The sequence below is a fragment of the Phocoena sinus genome, chromosome 4, assembly GCF_008692025.1.
Source record: "Phocoena sinus isolate mPhoSin1 chromosome 4, mPhoSin1.pri, whole genome shotgun sequence".
Classification (NCBI taxonomy): domain Eukaryota; kingdom Metazoa; phylum Chordata; class Mammalia; order Artiodactyla; family Phocoenidae; genus Phocoena; species Phocoena sinus.
The window spans coordinates 88,740,009-88,760,793 of NC_045766.1; positions in this window are offsets into that span (position 1 = coordinate 88,740,009).

Here is a 20,785-nt window from a genome sequence, read left to right on the forward strand (position 1 = left end):
TTTTTCTTTTTGGACAGACAGTTTTAATGACACAACTGTTTTGTTTTATAGTTCCTTTTCCCATGAAAGCCCCTTTTTGGTAAATGTTATTACTACAGTCTCTATTTTAGTTCTCATTTTAAGAGCTACCATTTATTGAGAACTTCTAACTCTAGGTCTATATGTGGGTTTTTGTATTAACTCCTTTCAACAGCTCCGTGAGGCAGACATAATAAATAACCTAGTAGACGGTATGGATTTGCCCTCAGGTCTCCAAAGCTGGTTGTTTGGGTACATCGCCACTTTTTGTCTCCCTCTATTCTTGCTATCCTGGTTTAACCAGCAAAACACATTTACTGGGCAGTAGACATGTCAAGGGTGAAAGTATTCACATTCAGATAATACTGTGCTGTTTTTTTCAAAGCAGTCCATGTTTCATGAGCCTGCAACAAAAGGAAACTCAAGTCACGATCTCTGAGTATTTAGAACACATGTTGCGTCAAGTATTCTGATTATCGTGCAGGTATTCTCAAAAGACAGAGAAATACAGTGGAAGAATAATACTGAGTAAGGTTTGGTTTTCACACTTTTAGTGACCTGTTTACTTCGGTGCTCAAATGTTTTGCAGTATGTGAGGGGCCACAGTATGAACAAATGTAGTAGGATCTTGTTACATTATGGTATCTGTCAGTTGATTACAGCAATGGTCTACAATTATAGGCAGGAGTGTGCTTGAAAATTTCAATATTCCATAAAGAAGACACAGTCTACCAGCTTATGTAATTATTTAATTTGCTGAATAAACAAATGTCTTGTTTTAATACTTCTACATGATGCCTGTTGGAGAAAAACAGGTATAAAACTAAATGCATTATTCAAGCTGGTGGTTTTCATCAACAAATGCTAAGCAGAAACTGATCCTAGTGGATGAGCTAAAACCCAGCCAAGCAGAATAAGGATAGGACCCAGGCCCCAGGAGAACAAGGACTTCAGTTTCTTTATGACATGATACAACCCTCATGCCTGGTGATAGTGAGAGCCTGATACATGTGAAAAGAAAGAAAAATAAGTGAAGGAATTAATTAAATGATTAATTGTACATTTTTGTTTTCTAAGTTGCTAAATTGTAGAGGGAAATCATGAATAATTGAAATTCTCAGATAATTCAGCAGCTTCATTTGACCCGGAGTTTCAATGTCATCTTCCATCAAAAAGGTAAGCATGAAATAAAACTGGTTAATGAAAGTTTCTTCTTTGTTTCTCTTGGGGTGAGAATATAAGTAAGTAGGAAAATGTACAAGAAGCAAGCAAATGAAGGAATGATATTAAAGGCTTAGATAATTATCATGGAGGAAAATTAGTTACTGAACAGATAAGGGGGAACAGAAATGTGATAATGATCCATCCATCTATCTACCCAAACGTAATAATTAGTTCACTGAAACTTGAGAATAATGAACTTGATGGATAAGACAAGCACCTTACCTTTGTAGTCTAGCTAGGGAGATTGGGTACATAAGACAAATAATTCCAGGGTGACATTTGAGAGCTATTCACATGTGAACAGCCTGCAAAGGGGAGAGTAAAAGGAAGGACAAATGCCTTCCTGGGAAGAAGGAAAAAGCTTCAGAAAGGAGGGACATTTGATCTTAATCTTGAAAGAGGAGGTGGAATTTACCAGACGAAAGCCACTCCCATGGGGAGGGAAGAGCAGGTATAGCTCAGGGCAGCTAGAGAGAAAAAGTAGGAATTGGGCTGGTGGTATGTTAATGCCAGCTGAAACCATGCCTATTTAAAAAGAGAGATGGTGTGTATGTATAACTGAATCACTCTGCTGTACACCTGAAACTAACACAACATTGTTAATCAACTGTACTCCAATATAAAATAAAAAGTTTAAAAAATAAAAAAATTAAAAAAAATAAAATAAAATAAAAAGAGAGATGGTGAAAGGCCATTTGTTTCTAATGCAAATACCTGATCAGTCAGTGTGTTTCCCCATGTATTCGGGCTGTGATCTGGGTTCCAGTAATCCTGAAAATATATGTGTCTTTTGAGATGTAGGAACTGGTTTGATGGGTCCTCCAATAAAAATGGTGCTCCCAACGCTCCTGTAATTGAGTCCAAAAGCACAGCATCTCTTAAGGCAATGTTTTACATTTCAGTGTTTCCTCTTAAAGAAACTGTGTCCTTTTACAGCAGCTGTGGTCTTTGGGAGGATGGACAACTGAGAAGGAAACTCTGGAAAAATTATGCCCTGGGGGAGAAGGCTGCTCCTCACTCCTGTGGCATCATTGTACTGTCACAACCCTATGTGACCTGCATATCGTACAGCATGAAAACCAGTGCTGTGTGGTGGTGGAGAAGATTTTCAGAGTTTCTGTTCACGCATGGGAGCCTGCAGACTTAAATTCAAATTTCAGCTCTGTCACTTTTTTAGGCAAGTTGCTTAGTTTCTCTGAGCTCTAGATTTCTTGTCTGTAAAGGGTACAATAATAACACAGTAAGACAATAGCAGCCTTACTATAAGGATTGGATACATTAATGCATATAAACCACTTTGTTCAAACCTGGAAGTCTACAATCTTATTCTTGCTTTCCTAGCCTTCCAAAATAGAACATATCTTTCATTTTGAAGTAGACTGACCCAAATCTGACACTGTAGTTAAAATTGTTAACATTGATAGAGCCTTCTTTAAATCAAACAGGCTTGCATTTTCTATCTTCTTCCCACTCTAGAATTAAGAAAGAAAAGAATTTTTAAAACCCATACTTCTTTAGGATCTTGAAATTTTAGCAGTCTATATTGTGCTTTCATTCTTTAAAAAACTGCAATCGTGTTCAGAGTTGTAACTTGAATCAATATAAAGGAAGAACATATTCTTGACTTATTCATGATAACAATATAATCTGTTCATTGCTTGTAATAAAGAAGCATTTATTAAGAATCTAATTGTAAGTAATGTTACATTAGACACTCTACATCTTCATCATTAACAAGCCTTCATTGACCAACAATCTATAGATCAGGGTTACAGTGAGTTTTCTATAAGATATGAAACCTCTCTTCTATAGGAGAGGGGATGAAGGGTCTAAGATACAAAATAAAGCAAGGCAACACAGGATTTGATTGTGCTAAGGGAGCTTAGGAGAAGGTGTTGATATGACGCACTGGAGCACTGGAGCACAAGCAGACATTTTCATGGTCAGGGAAATTGCTTAGCCTATTCCTTGAAGAAAAGAATATATTTAGCATAATGGGAGAAGGGGCAAGTCTTTTAATTTGAAGCTGAAAGAATGATGTGAACAAAGGTATGACATTAGGAATCTAAAGACCAATGTCTGAAAGCAATGGTTAGAGGTGGCTGGATTAGAGTTTTAAATAAATAAATAAATAAGTTAACACTTATTGAGCATTATGCTGACTGTTCTACCTGAATTACCTTATTTAATACTCACAACAAACCTAAGAAGTGGTACTGTCTACTTTATTATGTAGACAAGGAAACTAAGGCACAGAAAAGTTACATAATATGTTCAAGGCTACAGAGCTAGTGGGAAGGGGAGATGGAATTCTCTCTTCAGAGCCACTGCACTATATTATTACTAAGAGAGAGGAATGCTTGGGGCCAGATAGCAGTAACAATAATTATAAAAATATTTCGTATTTACAGAAAAAAGGAAATAATCATTCTTTACACATTCCTTATGATCTCACGCTTTCCCAAGCTTGGCCTTGAGCTCTAAGCAGCATTCTAGTTATCAGCTCTATTATTTCTACTTTAATTTGTCAATCTAATCAGCTCTAGTTCTAAACAGATATTGAAAATGACAGCCTCTCTGGATATTATACATCAATCAAGCTGCCTCTGGGTGCAGAACACTGTACTACTAATGGAGGATTGAAAAATGAGTCAGGGGACTTCCCTGGTGGTACAGTGGTTAAGAATCCGCCTGCCAATGCAAGGGACACGGGTTCAAGCCGTGGTTCAGGAAGATCCCACATGCTGCGGAGCAGCTAAGCCCGTGCACCACAACTACTGGGCCTGCGTGCCACAACTACCGAAGCCCGCGGACCTAGAGGCCATGCTCCGCAACAAGAGAAGCCACTGTAATGAGAAGCCCGTGCACCACAATGAAGAGTAGCCCCCGTTCGCCGCAACTAGAGAAAGCCTAAATGCAGCAACAAAGACCCAATGCAGCCAAAAATAAATAAGGAAATAAATAAATTTTTTTAAAAAAGAAAAAAGGAGAATGACTCAGATGTATTGTCCATTGTAGCATGTCTGTGGAAGCTGTCCTCTAAGATGACCCCCAAAGATCACCGCCTCCTAGTATTCCTATCCTGGGTTGTCCCTTCTTTCACTTAGTAGGGTTGACATGTATAACCACAGGCTACTGAGGCAGTGACAGTGTGTGATTTCTGTGGCTAAGACATAAAAGACGTTACAGCTCCTGCCGTGCCCCGCTCTTGGTCACTTGCTCTAAAGGCAGTCAGCTGCCATGTGTGAGGGCACTCAAGCAGTCCTGAGGGAGAGACCCCCATGTCAAAGAACTGAAGTGTCCCACCAACAGTCACGTAAGTGAACCACCTGGGAATCTGATGCTTTTGCTCCAGTCAAACCTAAAGAAGACTACAGCCCCCATTAATTCTTTACTGCAACCTCATGAGAGATCCTAAGTCAGAACCTAAGACACTTCCAAATTGCTGACCCTTAGAGACTGTGAAAAAGTAAGTGTTTATTGTTTTAAGCTGCTAAGGTATGGGGAAATTAGTTACGCTGTAGTAGATAACTAATACAATGCATTATAAGCACTAACAAATGTCAAGGTAAATTGTTAATCACCAGAGTTGAGACTAGGATGAAGTGAGGTCAGTATGGCATAAAATATAAGAAGGAATTAACTCACATAGAAAATGAACTTATGGTTACCAAAGGGGATAGCAGGGGGGATGGAGGGGCAGAGAGATAAAACAACAAGGACCTACTGTTTAGCACAGGAAACTCTACTCAGTAGCTTGTAATAACCTATAATGGAAAAGAATCTGAAAAAGAACATATATATGTATAACTGAATCACTTTGCTGTACACTTGAAACTAATGCAACATTGTAAATGAATCATACCTCAATTAAAAAAATACAAAAAAAGAAGGAATTAACTCTTAAGGTTATACAAATTTTGTGCCATAAGACCTCCACTTGCCTCACCCTAGTTCCTACTCTGAAAATCATCATTGCATGGAAAGACAAACAATAAATAATCCTTGCCACTAAGGAACTCACATTATATTCAGAGTTTTAAAATAATTATAAAAAGATATATTGTGACTAGGTATCTGAAGGGGGAGTGATTAATTCCAATATTGGCAGGAAGACCTCACAGAGAAGTTGGTTCTGAGTTAACCTTCAAAGGATGTAAAGTTTCCACAGCCAGGAGGAAGGGAGTGGAAGCAAAAAGCATACATGTCAGGCTGAAGAATCTTGGAGAGCTGAGGAACAGAGGATCAGAGTAAGGCACATGTTCAATGACCCTCGCTTTGCCAATGTGATTGAAAGGTAGGGTTGTTTGTGGTGTAGATGTGTCAGAGACAGTGTTGGAAAGATAAGCTGGAGCTCCATTCGGAAGGATTATTGCCATCATACCAAGGAGTTTGGACTTTATAAATAATTATCATTTCTGAACAAGAAAAATGATAGGATAGATATACTTTTTAAATTGTTTTATTGTGATAAAATATACGTAACATAAAACTTACCATTTGAACCATTTTTTCTGGGGTTTTATCTTGTTCCTTCATCTGGTACATAGCTCTCTGCCTTTTCATCTTGTCTGTCTTTCTATGAATGTGGTTTTTGTTCCACAGGCTGCAGGACTGTAGTTCTTCTTGCTTCTCTGAACCATTTTTTTTTTTTTTTTTTTGCGGTACGCGGGCCTCTCACTGTCGTGGCCTCTCCCGTGGCGGAGCACAGGCTCCGGGCGTGCAGGCTCAGCGGCCATGGCTCACGGGCCCAGACGCTCTGCGGCATGTGGGATCTTCCCAGACCGGGGTACAAACATGTGTCCCCTGCATCGGCAGGCGGACTGTCAACCACTGCGCCACCAGGGAAGCCCTGAACCATTTTTTATTGTACAATTCAATGGCATCAAATATATTCACAGTGCTATGCAACCATCACCACTATCTCCAGACTTCATCATCCCCAGTAGAAACTCTGTACCCTTTAAACAATAACTCCCATTACCCTCTCCCCCGGGACCTTGTAACCACCATTTACTTTCTGTCTCTATGAATTTGCTTATTCTAGGTACCACAAGTAAGAGGAGCCATGCAACCTTTATCCTTTTGTGTCTGACTTACTTCACTTAGCATAACATCTTCAAGGTTTACCCATGTTGTAGCATAGGCCAGCGTTTCATTCCTTTCTAAGGCTGAATAATGTTGTGTATGTATATGCCAACATTTTGTTTATCTATTCACAGATTAACCTTTGCAAAGTCCTTTGTCAGTGTTGTGGAGGACAGGTGGTAAAAGGAAGAGAGCAGAGTGAGAGATACAAAGTCGGATGCTCTTCGAATAGTCCAGATGAGAGATTAGTAGGACCAGAATCAGGTAAGTGACAGCAGGAATGGGAAGACAGGATTGATTTGGAGAGAACAGGAAACTCTCATTCATTTGGGCTGATTTCTGTGGATGAACCAGCATCAAAACTTTGGTTTTACCTGGGATGTGTTAATAGGCGACTTTTCAAATTTCTCTTCATTCTTTTTGAAGAAAATGTGTCAGTTACAGTGTTACATGTTTAATGTAGATTTGTTCTGTTAAAAAAAGGGAAACAAAGGTAGTGGCTAGGCAAGTAGACCCAATACCATCAATATCTAATAAATATTTCTAAAAAAACTATGTTTAGAATATAATTTACAGCCACATAAGAAATTACAGTAATTGCTTAAAATAGTGTTACTTGGAATCATCCAAAAGTAAAACCAATATTCTGTACCATAATTATCCTGGTGCATTGTACAATAACTAAGAAAAAAATGCTATTCATAAATCTTAGCAGAGAGGCATGCTTTAAAATATAAGCCATAGGGGCTTCCCTGGTGGCGCAGTGGTTGAGAGTCCGCCTGCCGATGCAGGGGACACGGGTTCGTGCCCCGGTCCGGGAGGATCCCACGTGCCGCGGAGCGGCTAGGCCCGTGAGCCATGGCCGCTGAGCCTGCGCATCCGGAGCCTGTGCTTTGCAACGGGAGAGGCCACAGCCGTGAGAGGCCCGCGTACCGCAAAAAACAAACAAACAACCAAAAAAAAAGCCATAGCTATTTTAAGCTCTAATAATTCTGTCTTTTGTAAATCTTCCATCGCTTTGCTCATGGAAAATGTTACATCTCTTCTTCCCCCCACCTCCCAGAACAAATTTTCTACCTCAGCATTATGCACCCAACAGGCACCCAATAAATATTAATTGGTGGTGATAACATCACCCATGAGAGAGACAGAAAACAGTATTTATTATCTTACTTCACAAATGAGAAAATTGATACACGGAGATGAAATGACTCACTCAAGGTCACATAGTAAGTCAGTGGCAGGGCTGGAAATAAAATGGAAGTAATATAGAAGGGCATGCTATTATCCTCTCTGCTTGAGAAATTTCCCCTCCCTTTTTCATTCTGCCTGATCAACCTTGAAAGTTAGTGAGAGCAAGATGAGAGTTTTGTGTTTGTAAGCCTAGATAATACTGCTGGGGATTGAAACTGAACCCTGAGTTTTATTATTCTTTCAGTTTTTAAATATGTGTGTGTGTGTGTGTGTGTGTGTGTGTGTGTGTGTTTTAATGTAGGCAGTATCAGCCAGGTTAGTTTTAAACTTTATAATCATAAGCTGTAAAAAAAATCTTCCTCTCTTCATTTCCAACTCCCTATATACCCTCCTTGCTTTCACAGTCAGTTGTAATAGTACCTGTCAAGCTTCGTCCTATTATCTAAACATTTCTGGAATATCCTCTGCAGAAAAGTCTGTATGGCAGAAATAAGGCAGACACTTAAGAGTGTGGAGAGATTTGAGATCACAGCTCTCCCCATGCAAGCCCAGAAGGATCAGAGATCCAGAGTCACTTCTTACTCCTGCATCTCCATTTTATGCTCTGCAAAACAAGGCTGGATCATATGATCTCTCAGCTCTAATATTTTGAACTGGAATATATTCATAACAAGTAGGTCCTTAACTGAAAATTTCTTTCTCTGTATTGTATTATATCATTGGAAGCATACAGAATATGCTAAGTGGGCACAGCCCCTACTACTGTCAAGGAATTTACATGCTGAGACTTATTTCTGTCCGAACTGAGACAGAAATACGTGAAAGGGAAGTCAAAATAGACCTGGCCAATAATTAAAGCAAAACAAATAAAAATGTATTCTCATTAGGCACAAAGAGATGAGTGCCCATCACGGGCTGATAGGCAGTGTGGAAGTAAGGGAAGCTATATAATTAGAAGTGGAAAGACTTCCTATGTTGCCATTGCCCAGGGGAGGTTGAAAAAGAGTCTTTAAATTTGATAATGGGGAAATGACTGAATAGTCTATATACTATGCTCATGACCATGAAATGGTCTATATATTATACTCATAACTCTTCCTGCTTATGGTAAGAACCTACACACTGAAAAGATCAGAAAGCCTGATGTGCAACTTAAGACGCAGAATGACAGGGCAGAGTCTGATGGCAGATTCCTTTTTCTCCCATGCAGAGGGGTCTCATTTAGAGCTCCCTCTTGGTAAATCCAAGAGACATAACTTGGCATGTCCAGCTCATTCTTCCTTTTTCTTCTTGAGAGTGAGCTGCCCTTTCTCAGAACTTGCTGTTCTGGTTCTGCAACCTGAAATCATATATGAAATTCGCCCAATTCTGGGGTCCCGTCACCTGGCCCTGTACGTACTTCTACTATGCTACATTTTCCTAGTTAGCCTCTCAGTGATAAAGGAAATGGGTTGCTTTACATAATCAACTCTGGTTTATTTCTCAGCTTGATCAAAACCAGGACTCAGAAGGGGAGTGTTGTGTGTCAGAAGGTGTCAGAGAATCCAACAGGTGTGTTGTCACAGAGCCTCACTAAGAAACAGGGAAAAAAAAAAATTTAAAAAAGAGCATAGACCAGGGCACTCAGCTAGCAGGAGCTTGTCATCCTTGGATGGCTGCAACTGTAAACTCCTTCCCTCATGTAACCTTCAATGTCTATGAAGGATTCGATGGGGACAAAAGACACTAGAAGTCTGGTAGATTCACAGGATAGGCTCTCATCTAGCTATTTCCCTTAGGTGCTGGGTGATATTGAAGTTTGTACTGGAGCTGGAGATTAGCAGTACAGTCCTGCCACAAGCTCAAAAATACTTAGGAATGGGATTCTGCAAGTAAAGCACTTAGCACTCAGTATAAGCAAGTAAAGAATAATATTTTTTTATTTACTATTTTGTTGGACTGAGTCTCCGTACCTGTCCTTAACATGTTTATGTCTTTAAAAAAAGATGAAATAAGTGCCCAGGCAATTATGTGTGCTTATAAATTAAGTACTAAAATAAAGTATAAATGGTCACTAGTAATTAAGTACAAAAAGGATGGGGAGTAAAGGATATACAGATGTCTTGGAAATATGATAAAATTTTCAAAGATCTCTCTAATTGTAGGAGAAATTTTGTAATTTTGTGAGAGATTAAAATACGCATGTTTAGGTTCATATTTTTTGGACTTGAATATTCTCTGTGTTGTAAAGAATTTTCTTTACAAATAATGAAATTGTTATTTTTTTCCTTCCCACTCTAAACTTTAGTCACTGACCCCAAACTTTGTGGCAGAAGATTGAAGAGTTGTATTTTAGTATAATAGATTCTCTCACTTGGCTGAAATTCACATAAAGTTGAGAGAGAGAGAGGAGAAATTTGGATTGTGAGAGAAAAACTGTGAAGAAGAAAAAAAAGGATGAAGGAGAATAGAGAAATCAAGAAAAGAAATCAAAGGAAGGAGAGACGGAAGAAGGGAGGTTACAAAGGTTACAAACGGTGAAAAGCCATGGGGAAAGGGGCAGCGCAAATAGGGGAAGTACAGGCAGAAAACAATGAGGGTTGATGGAAGCAAACTGGAAAAAAAGAGGTGCTGAACTACAGGACCAGCTTACAAATCCCCATGATTTTATTAAACTGTCTGTTAAAACACTTCGAAACTGAACTTTTAACTCAGGAACTTTGGCTTTATTGACGTTACCATTGCCACTGTGTCGAGTACTTTGAAAAGCAAACAGAAACTGGTATTACCTGAGTTTAACTTCAATCTGTTTTAACCCGCTCTCACTGCACTAACATACACCCACATACGTGCTCACATGCATGGCCACGTAATTCCCTGGGGCATAGTTTTGACACTGGCATGTCTTTTATTAGTTCTGAATTTTGTGGACAGAGACATCTGTGACTCACAAAAGGCAGCATTTTATATGATTCAATCAGTGGTGACCCCTTCTGTGTCACTGACTATGTGTGTGTGGATGGGATTCCCAACTCTAGAGCCATGACAAATGGTGGCACGTGGGTAGGAAAACAGTTTTTCTACAACATCAAGAGTGCTCAATGAATCTACTCACGGGCAGTGGCATTTTTTCTCCCACCAACTTATTTTCCAGTTTACTCTCACTACCCACCTCTTTGACAGCATCAATCAATCTTAAGCCAAAGTGAGTAGGTAAAATTAAAAACAAAATCTTTTTTTTAAAATATAGTTCCCATCTGGTTAGGTAATACCTTTCAAAATTGAGTTCTTTTTCTTTTTTTATTTGGTTGCGTCAGGTCTTAGTTGTGGCAGGCGGGCTCCTTAGCTGTGGCATGCAAACTCTTAGTCGCGGCATGCATATGGCATCTAGTTCCCCGATCAGGGATCGAACCTGGCTCCCCTGCCTTGGGAGCGTGGAGTCCTATCCACTGCTCCACCAGGGAAGTCCCAAGAACAATATCTTATATAATAAACTAACACTATATCAGGGACTACAGGCTCTCCGAGGAAGTGGAGGGCTGCAGTGATGACTGAAAAGGTCCATTCCTTCTAGGCAGAGAGGAAGGCAAAGGGAAGGATCAGAGGTGCTGACAGTGTTGTGAGGAAGAAAATGTGAGCTTAAAAGCTCTTGTCAAAAACAAACAAACAAACAAAAACAAACAAAAAAACCTTTCAAGACAAAGAGGACTTGGTTACTAACTCTGGTTTGAAAAACAAGAGCTGGAACTATGCTAGAGAAACAGGCCAAAGGCAGTTTATTTCTTCCCCTGTCTAAAACCAGAAGGCATACTTGTACTTTATGGACAGATCTGACCATAAGCCAACAATATGGGCATGAACCCTCAAATTGTTTCATGGATGGGTCAACCCCAAGGACTGCTTTACTTACTCAGTGAAGCACTTTCCAAATATGTGCATTGTCCATATTTCCTCTTTATGAGAAATAGGGCTGTTTCATTTTTAAAAGTGCCCTGTTACAATACTACAAAACTATGGTAATCAAAACAGTATGGTATTGGCATAAAAACAGATATATGAGAATAGAGAGCCCAGAAATAAACTCACACACCTTCAATCAATTAATCTTTGACAAAGGAGGCAGGAATATACAGCAGAAAAAAGACAGTTTCTTCAGCAAGGGGTGTTGGGAAAGTTGGATAGCCACCTGTAAATCAACGAAGTTAGTACATTCCCTCATACCATATACAAAAAATAATCTCAAAATGGTTTAAATACTTAAATATAAGACATGACACCATAAAACTCCTAGAAGAGAACATAGGCAAGACATTCTCTGACATAAATCGTAGCAGTGTTTTCTTGGTCAGTCTCCCAAGGCAAAAGAAATAAAAGCAAAAATAAACAAATGAGGCCTAATTAAACTTAAAAGCTTTTGCATAGCAAAGGAAACCATAAACAAAATGAAAAGTCAACCTACAGATTGGGAGAAAATATTTGCAAACAATGCAACCAACAAGGGCTTAATTTCCAAAATATACAAACAACTCATACAACTCAATATCAACCAAACAAACAACCACATCAAAAAATGGACAGAAGACCTAAATAGATATTTCTCCAAAGAAGACATAGAGATGGCCAACAGGCACGTGAAAAGATGCTCAACGTTGCTAATTATTACAGAAGTGCACATCAAAGCTACAATGAGGTATCACCTCACACCAAGTTAGAATAGCCATCATCAAAATGTCTACAAATAACAAATGCTGCAGAGAGTGTGGAGAAAAGGGAACCCTCCTACACTGTTGGTGGGAATGTAAATTGGTGCAGCCACTATGGAGAACAGTATGGAGGTTCCTTAAAAAACTAAAAATAGAATTACTATATGATCCAGCAATCCCACTCCTGGGCATATATACAGAAAAGATGAAAACTCTAATTCGAAATGATACATGCACCCCAATGTTCATACAATAGCCAAGACATGGAAGAAACCTAAGTTTCCATCAATGAATGGATAAAGAAGATGTGGTACATACATACAATGGAATATTACTCAGCCATAAAAAAGAATGAAATGCCATCTGCAGCAGCATGGATGGACCTAGAGATTATCATACTAAGTGAAGTAAGTCAGACAATGACAAATATCATATGATATCATTTATTTGTGGAATCTAAAAAATGATACATGTGAACTTATTTACAAAACAGAAATAGATTCACAGACATATAAAACAATCTTATGGTTACCAAAGGGGGAAAGGGAGAGAGAGAAATTAAGAGTTTTGGAGTAACAGATACACAGTATTGCATATAATGTAGATAACCAACAAGGACTTACTGTATAACACAGGGAACTATATTCAATATCTTGTAATAAACTATAATGGAAAAAAAAATCTGAATCACTTTACTATACACCTGAAACTAACACAATATTATAAACCAACTATACTTCAAAAAAATTAAAAATTAAAATAAAAGTGCCCTGTTGAGGTGGAACAAGTTGAGTTTGGGGCTTTTCTTTAAATCAGTACAAATAGGAACTGTTCTTGATTATGTCCTGGTTTGGCTCTATTTTCTCAGATAAAATCACCCAGCTCCCTAACTTCTGACCTTTTCTTGTGGAACCAATGGCTACCATATTGGCTATATTACATTTTTGGGAGGAGATCTTGTGTGCTCTGCTGCCTATCTGATGCCTGCATATCCCATATCTGGTACTGCAGTGACAGAGGGGACAGTCTGTGTGGCAGAAAGAAGAGTTTTGTTCACAGAAGACCTGGATGTAGAATTTAGATGTAAATCTGGCATTGATCATTCTTGTAAAAAATTTTTATTTATTTATTTTTGGCTGCATTGGGTCTTCATTGCTGCACGCAGGCTTTCTCTAGTTGCAGCGAGCCAGGATACTCTTCATTGTGGTGCACAGGCTTCTCATTGTGGTGGCTTCTCTTGTTGTGGAGCACAGGCTCTAGGCTCAGGAGCTTCAGTAGTTGTGGCATGTGGGCTCAGTCGTTGTGGCTCCCGGGCTCTAGAGCACAGGCTCAGTAGTTGTGGCGCTCAGGCTTAGTTGCTCTGTGGCATGTGGGATCTTCCTGGACCAGGGCTCGAACCTGTGTCCCCTGCATTGGCAGGCAGATTCTTAACCACTGTACCACCAGGGAAGTCCCTGGCATCGACCATTGACCGACTGTGTAGCTTGGTCATTTAACTTCTCTAAGCCTCAGTTTCCTCTTTGTATGAGACTCATAACACTTATTTTCAGAGTGATTATGAGAGTTGAAGTAACATATGGAAAGGCCCTGACACATAATAAAGATTTAAAATAGTAATATTACTATTTGATGTCTTATTATAGGAGAAGGCAATTCTGGACCTAAATACTAAAGAGAGGATTTTTGTTTTGTTTTGTTTTTTAATCAAATCATGACACTTAGACTTCTAATTGTCTGACCAGGGAATCAGCCCCAATGTGTATAAGTTACTATTTTGAGAAAATCAGTAAAATAATATGGGGACTCTGCTCATAAATTTAATTAGTTGAGTAGGCTCTTCATCATTTTGGGCTTCAGCATTACCACTAGGGAAATGGAGAATGTGATCTTTTCTCTACTTACTTCAAATTAAGTTCTAGACAAAAGTAATTTATTAGACAACTAATCTTTAACAGAGAAAAATTTTTTAAATAATAAAAATGAACTTTTAAAAATTGTTGTTTTGTTATGACAAGCAGAAGGGCTCCAGGGAAGTGCAGATGAATAGGCTACATTCTTAAATGGAAAAGGAGCGGGGGAGTGGGTGGGGAAAGAAAAAAGTTGGTTCAAGCTATTATTTCCTACTTTAGAGCTATGTGATTTAGAAAATGTCAGTTAAACTAGTTTTTAGTGTAACAAATGAATCTGATTCTAAAGACTGCAGTCCCCTCCTCTTGTAAGCCGTAAAGGATTCTTTCCTGAGATCTGAAGGGTTAATCCAGCAGTGTAAACATCCCTCTGTCCTTGGATTCTGATCCTCAACTTGTTCTTTCATGAACTTCAACTACCTAATTTTACTTATTTATTTATCAATCAAGTAAAGTTAGTCAAACCAGTCATCTTTATAGGTAGACATATTTTCATCTCATCTGGAGTTAAAGTTAATTCGAAATTGTTTTTAAAGAAAGTCAATGAAAGTCTGTTTACAGAACCATTTTCCTTTTGGCCGGTATTTTTTTTTTTTTTTTTTTTTTTTGCGGTACGTGGGCCTCTCACTGTTGTGGCCTCTCCCATTGCGGAGCACAGACTCCGGACGCGCAGGCTCAGCAGCCATGGCTCACGGGCTTAGCCGCTCCACAGCATGTGGGATCTTCCCGGACCGGGACACGAACCCGTGTCCCCTGCGTCGGCAGGTGGACTCAACCACTGCGCCACCAGGGAAGCCCCAGGCCGGTATTTTTGACTCTGCAGTGTTCACAGGTGAATGTGGACCAACTGTAGTGCTTTTACCCTTGCGATCATCCACTATCACCCACTCTAAAGTCAGCTGCATGGACGAGTAGTTAAGGCAAAGCATTGTACTGATGGATTATAACCAGCCCCTGACTTCAGTTTACAGTTGCTCCTGAGACACGCTCTTAAACTGAGCCAGGCTCACTTACCTCAGCTGGATGTGTGGGCTGTAACTGGGTGTGACTGTATTTGCCTTGATGATAACTGCTTAATAATAACTTGGCTAAAATTTGCTAAATCATTTGTTTAAACATGTCCTAAATGCAAAGTGCAATACAGATGATTAAAGCTCTTTGTTAAAATTATTCATATGCTTAGGAATACAGGGCTAATCATATACACACATATATATGTGTACACACATATCTAGATTCATACTCTAAATATATATCTATATCTATCTGTGTGTGTATCTCAAGCGAAATACATATTTCTTTTGCTTGGGTCCCAAACTTATCATAAAATTAGAAATTTATTATGATTTAAGCACCTTCATCAGAAGTATTTATAAATTATAAAGATTTAAGCATGAAAATAATTTACATCTTTATAAGTATTTGCAGTTTTGGATACAAAGTGACCTCTCAGTTCAATTCAGATATAAGCCACTGAGTTACTGGGTCAATTTGGCAGGAAATCATCTGGCCTTTGGTGCCTTCAGCACTTCTCTGAGCTACAGCTTGCCTGAAAGGTTAATGAATTCACACTCTCAAAGTCCCTTGAGGTTTCCACATAATTGTATCATGTAAGTATTACAGTTTATAAAAGACATTGAAAAATTTTCTTTGTTCAAAGAGCACTTCTTTGGAGGTAGCAGTTAAATAGACTTCTTAGCAACAATAGCATGTTAATACATAATTAGGAATAGAATGATTGCACATACAATTAACACTAACATGTCCAAATCCACAGCATGACACAGTAGTTTGGTTTCCCCAATGCTTTAGAATTGGCCTATGAACAAAACATGTTTGTTCATTTCTTTAAAAAGTCAAAAGGGGTTATCAAGCAACCTAACAGTTGTAAAAGACATGGTAAAACAAAAAAGAAATAGGCTCTTACCTATAAGCAGTGTTGAACACAGGGCCACTTGAAGCATTTTATAGGCCATGATCCTGTTTTGGAAAGAAAAGATTTATTTATTTTAATTTAGACTGAGCAAAGCTTTAGGGCATATGGGGTACTTTCCAGGAATATGAAGCATTTGCTGCATACCTGGAGGCCCTATGAGCTGAGACAATTCAGAGAGGCTGCTGCATGCATGAGATGGCCTTTTTATATAACTCCTACCTTTTTACCCTTTGGACTTTTTGAACTGACTTTTTACAGGCTGTTCTTATATGGACTGTGTATTTATTTACTAATTTTACCATCCACACTGACTAATGTAATGTTAAAAAACATACCACAACAAAACAAAAAAGGTGAAAAAACTGGATCACGTACACATCGCTGTGGGGATAGAAAATGGTACAGTCACTTTGGAAAACAGTTTGGCAGTTTCTTACAAATCTGAGCATACAACTAACCATAAAACCCAGCAACTGCACCACTAGGGATTTATCTCAGTGAAATAAAAACTTGTGGGGCTTTGCTGGTGGCGCAGTGGTTGAGAGTCCACCTGCCAATGCAGGGGACACAGGTTCATACCCCGGTCCGGGAAGATCCCACATGCCGCGGAGCGGCTAGGTCCGTGAGCCATGGCCGCTGAGACTGCGCGTCCGGAGCCTGTGCTCTGCAACGGGAGATGCCACAACAGTGAGAGGCCCACGTACCGCAAAAAAGAAAAAAAAAAAAATTGTGTTCTTACGGAAACCTGTATAAGAACATTCACAGCAGCTTTATTAGTAATAGGCAAAAACTGGAAACAACCCAGATGTCCTTAACAGATCTACACCATGCATTACTACTCAGCAATAATAATATAATAAAAACTATTGATAGACACAACAACTTGGATGAATCTCTAGGGAATTATGATGAGTAAAAATAGCCAATCTCAACTGGTTACTTCCTGTATGCTTCTATTTATATAACCTTCTTGACATGACAAAATTATAGATGAAGAACGTTTTAGTATTTATTAGGGATTAGGGATGGAGGCGGTTGGGTGTGGTTATAAAAGGGCAATACAAGGGACTCTTGTGGTGGTGGAACTATTCTGTATCTTGACTGGTGGTGGATTTGTGAACATAAACATGATACAATTGTATCATCTTCTTAGATTCTACATATAAGTGATACAAATTAACTGATTTACAAAACAGAAACAGACTCACAGACTTTGAAAACAAATTTTTTAAAGATTTTTTTTTTTGATGTGGGCCATTTTTAAAGTCTTTATTGAATTTGTTACAATATTGATTCTGTTCTATGTTTTGGCATGTGGGATCTTAGCTCACTGACCAGGGATCAAACCTGTACCCCCTGCATTGGAAGGTGAAGTCTTAACCACTGGACCACCAGGGAAGTCCCCCAAAACAAATTTATGGTTACCGAAGGGAAAGGTGGGGAGGAGGGATAAATTAGGAGTTTGGAATTAACATATACACACCACCATATATAAAATAGATAATCAACAAGGACCTACTGTATAGCACAGGGAACTATACTCAATATTCTGTAATAACCTATATGGGAAAAGAATTTGAAAAAGAATGGATATATGTATATGTATAACTGAATCACTTTGCCCTACACTTGAAACTAACACACACACACACAAAACATGATAAAATTGCATAGAACTAAATATACCTCTTTCCATCTCTCTTACATACACACACACACACACAAATGACTACATATAAGACTGAGGAAATCTGAATAGGATTAGTAGATATATCAATGTCAACATCCTGGTTGTGATATTGCACTGCATTATCGTTTTGTAAAACATTACCACTGGGGGAAGCTCAGTGAAAGTCACATGGGATTTCTCTGTATTATTTCTTACTAGTGCAAATGCTTCTATAGATCTAAAAATAAAAAGTTTAATTAAAAACAAAGGAATGTTTGAGTGGTAAAATTTGCTTGTTTCCAACAAAAGTGTATAATGAATACAATCAGAACACTTTTTTTATTTTGATTTTTCAAAGAATTCCCTTTTTCAGTGGCATCATTAACAGTTAAATGAATAATTTCATCATCATACAGTTTATTCTTAACAGAAACTATGCATCTTTTAGCCAGTCTCATCAAGATTATGCAATCTGTAACAAGTAAGGTGTAGGGATAGAAAAGTGGTAGGAGATGACTTTCTGGATATTTACCTTTGAATCATAAGAGTGTTTAGAAACCTGGATCTACCTAGCTGGGAGCTGTGCTTCCAATTACTGATGGAGGGCTTGGGAAGACAGGTATCTGGAAATAAGCACAGCAGAGTCTTGGCAGCCTATCCCATGTGTCCATCTAGAAAAGATTTTGTTGGTGCAACAGCTACTGCCACATTTCTGTAAGCCTCCTTGTTTATTACTTGATGGAGTGGTATAAATAGGCACCTGTGTGATAGACTAGAAGAACCTCAAGAAAACCAAAGGGAAAGTACTTTCTTGTTATTTAAAGTTTATAGAACCAAAGGAGAAATTCATCTTTCCCTCTTCTTCTCTTCTTTCCATCATTCTTCAACTTTTGACACCTAAAATGAGCCTTGTCTGGAGGAGGGATGGGAGCAGGGCTGCATCCTATATCTTTTATTTCTTTCACAAAATGGGTCATTAGTTATTTTGGCTGAAGTGTATAATGCAAGTGTAAAGTAATAATAGTTCTTCCATAAATTATATATACAGTCTCATTGAATCCTAGTGACAATTTTATGGTGAAGGTATTATCATTTTACAGATGGGTAAACTGAGGCTCAGAGAGATTTAATAACTTGTTGAAGGAGTGTCCAGAAATTACAGGGTGAAACTTTGAAGCAGAAGTAGAGCGCTGCTTGTGCTTAGAGGCAAAAGCCAGTGAAATGAAACAAATTAAGGTGAATGTGACCCCAATTTGGCCCACAGGTGAAGGTGGCCTCAGCAACTCAGGTTCGCAAGGGAAGTAAAGGTATTTGATCCTTCATAGGCCAGAAAATCTTGTCCTTCCTGGTGAATGAAGCCATCTCTGATCCCCCAGATCAGATTTGTCTGCTCTTTCTTACATTTGCGTATCCTTAGTACATAGGCCATCCCTCCCTGTATTATGGTTATGTATGTACATTTCAACGTTCCTGAGTAGATTACACGCTTCTTGAAGGCTGGTGCTGCATCTTACTCCTATTTGTATGCCTTCAGCACCTAGCACAGGGCCTTTCATACAATAGCTTCATATAACAGCCCTCAGTAAACATGATTGAACTTTGAACTTAATTGAATCAACTGATTCAAATTAAATTGAACTGCGTTAAATTGAGTCAGCATTTTCCTGCACTAGTCTCTCAATATACAGCCTTATCCTACTGGCAGCAAAACAAAACAAAACAAAAAACAAAGCTAAAATGTAGTTGTTCTGTTTTTATGTTAAGCTTTGGTTTTCGAAGTGTTCCCTATAACTTGTCTCTTCTTATGATCTATGAAAGAAAAAAGCTAGATCCATAAAAATTGGTAATCTTAATTATAAAGACATAGAAATGCTCTTGGAAACGAAACTGGAATATCTATATTTGAAAAACAGAAATATCAAGTGGCATGAATTAATGAAACTCACCAATGGAGTCTGTTTACAACTTTGATGCTTTATATTTAGAAATTATTACTTTAATATGGTCTGATAGACCTTGGTAATATCCCATGACCTCTTCCATATCAGTAAAATATAAATGTTAGAAGAAAAATGTGTGAAATCAGATCTAATACTATAAAAAAATTTTTTTAAACAAGAAAATATTATTCTACCAAGGAGCAAACTCAATTTAGTTTCTGCTCTGAGTCATGCTACAAATGCAATCAGACCCAACAAACTGCAAAGATTTGTAGAATGCAATGCTCATTTATAAAATTCTGATAAGAAGTGATGGGGAGCATGGTGCAGCCTAGCATGATTCAATGACATCATCAGCATCATGAAAAGGTGGAAGGTTAGTCAACGTGTTGAAGGAGAGGATACTATCCCTTATAAACATTGTACTGAGCTTTCAGCAGCATTCAACCTATTGAAAATAAGCTGGTGATAGCACTTAGTTTTGTAAAGTTATTTGAGATTCTCAAAGAGTTACTACCTGAGAACAAAAGGAGTCAGTTTTAAACTGATTTGACTGCAAATGGGTTTGATATAGTTTGTATTCTAAGATAGAGTATTAACATGTCATTACTATCAGGTCAAACCTCTTAGAGGTACCATTTCCCTCCTAGGACTGAGGGAATAGCCCATTACACTCATGGTTTTGTTTCACATTTAGGCAGAGAATGACACAGCAACTATATCCCAAGATTGAATGAGAGTTTCTGTAGTCTGTCCTACGGGCAGAAAGTAGCTGTTGAGTGAGGCACAAGAAGTCAGATTCAGGCTTAGTTGGTAGAATGCAGAAACTGTTTTTGAATTACTATGTAGAATATTGTTTTGCCTTGGAAGCTGGAGATTTTGTTTTTGTTTTTATTTTTTTTCTCCATTTGTGAGTAAAACAAAGCCCTGTTGTAGGTGAATAGAAGGTATAGTCTTTCTTTAACATTTTCCCTCCACTTAAGTACACTATATTCCCTCTTACCATCATAACTATTGACTTTTCAATGCTGTTGTCAGGACATGGGGGCATGTACCCCCTCCCTTCATATATTAATAGCAGGAGCTGGATTCATTTGGAGATATTAGCTAAAATGTTGGAGAAAAGT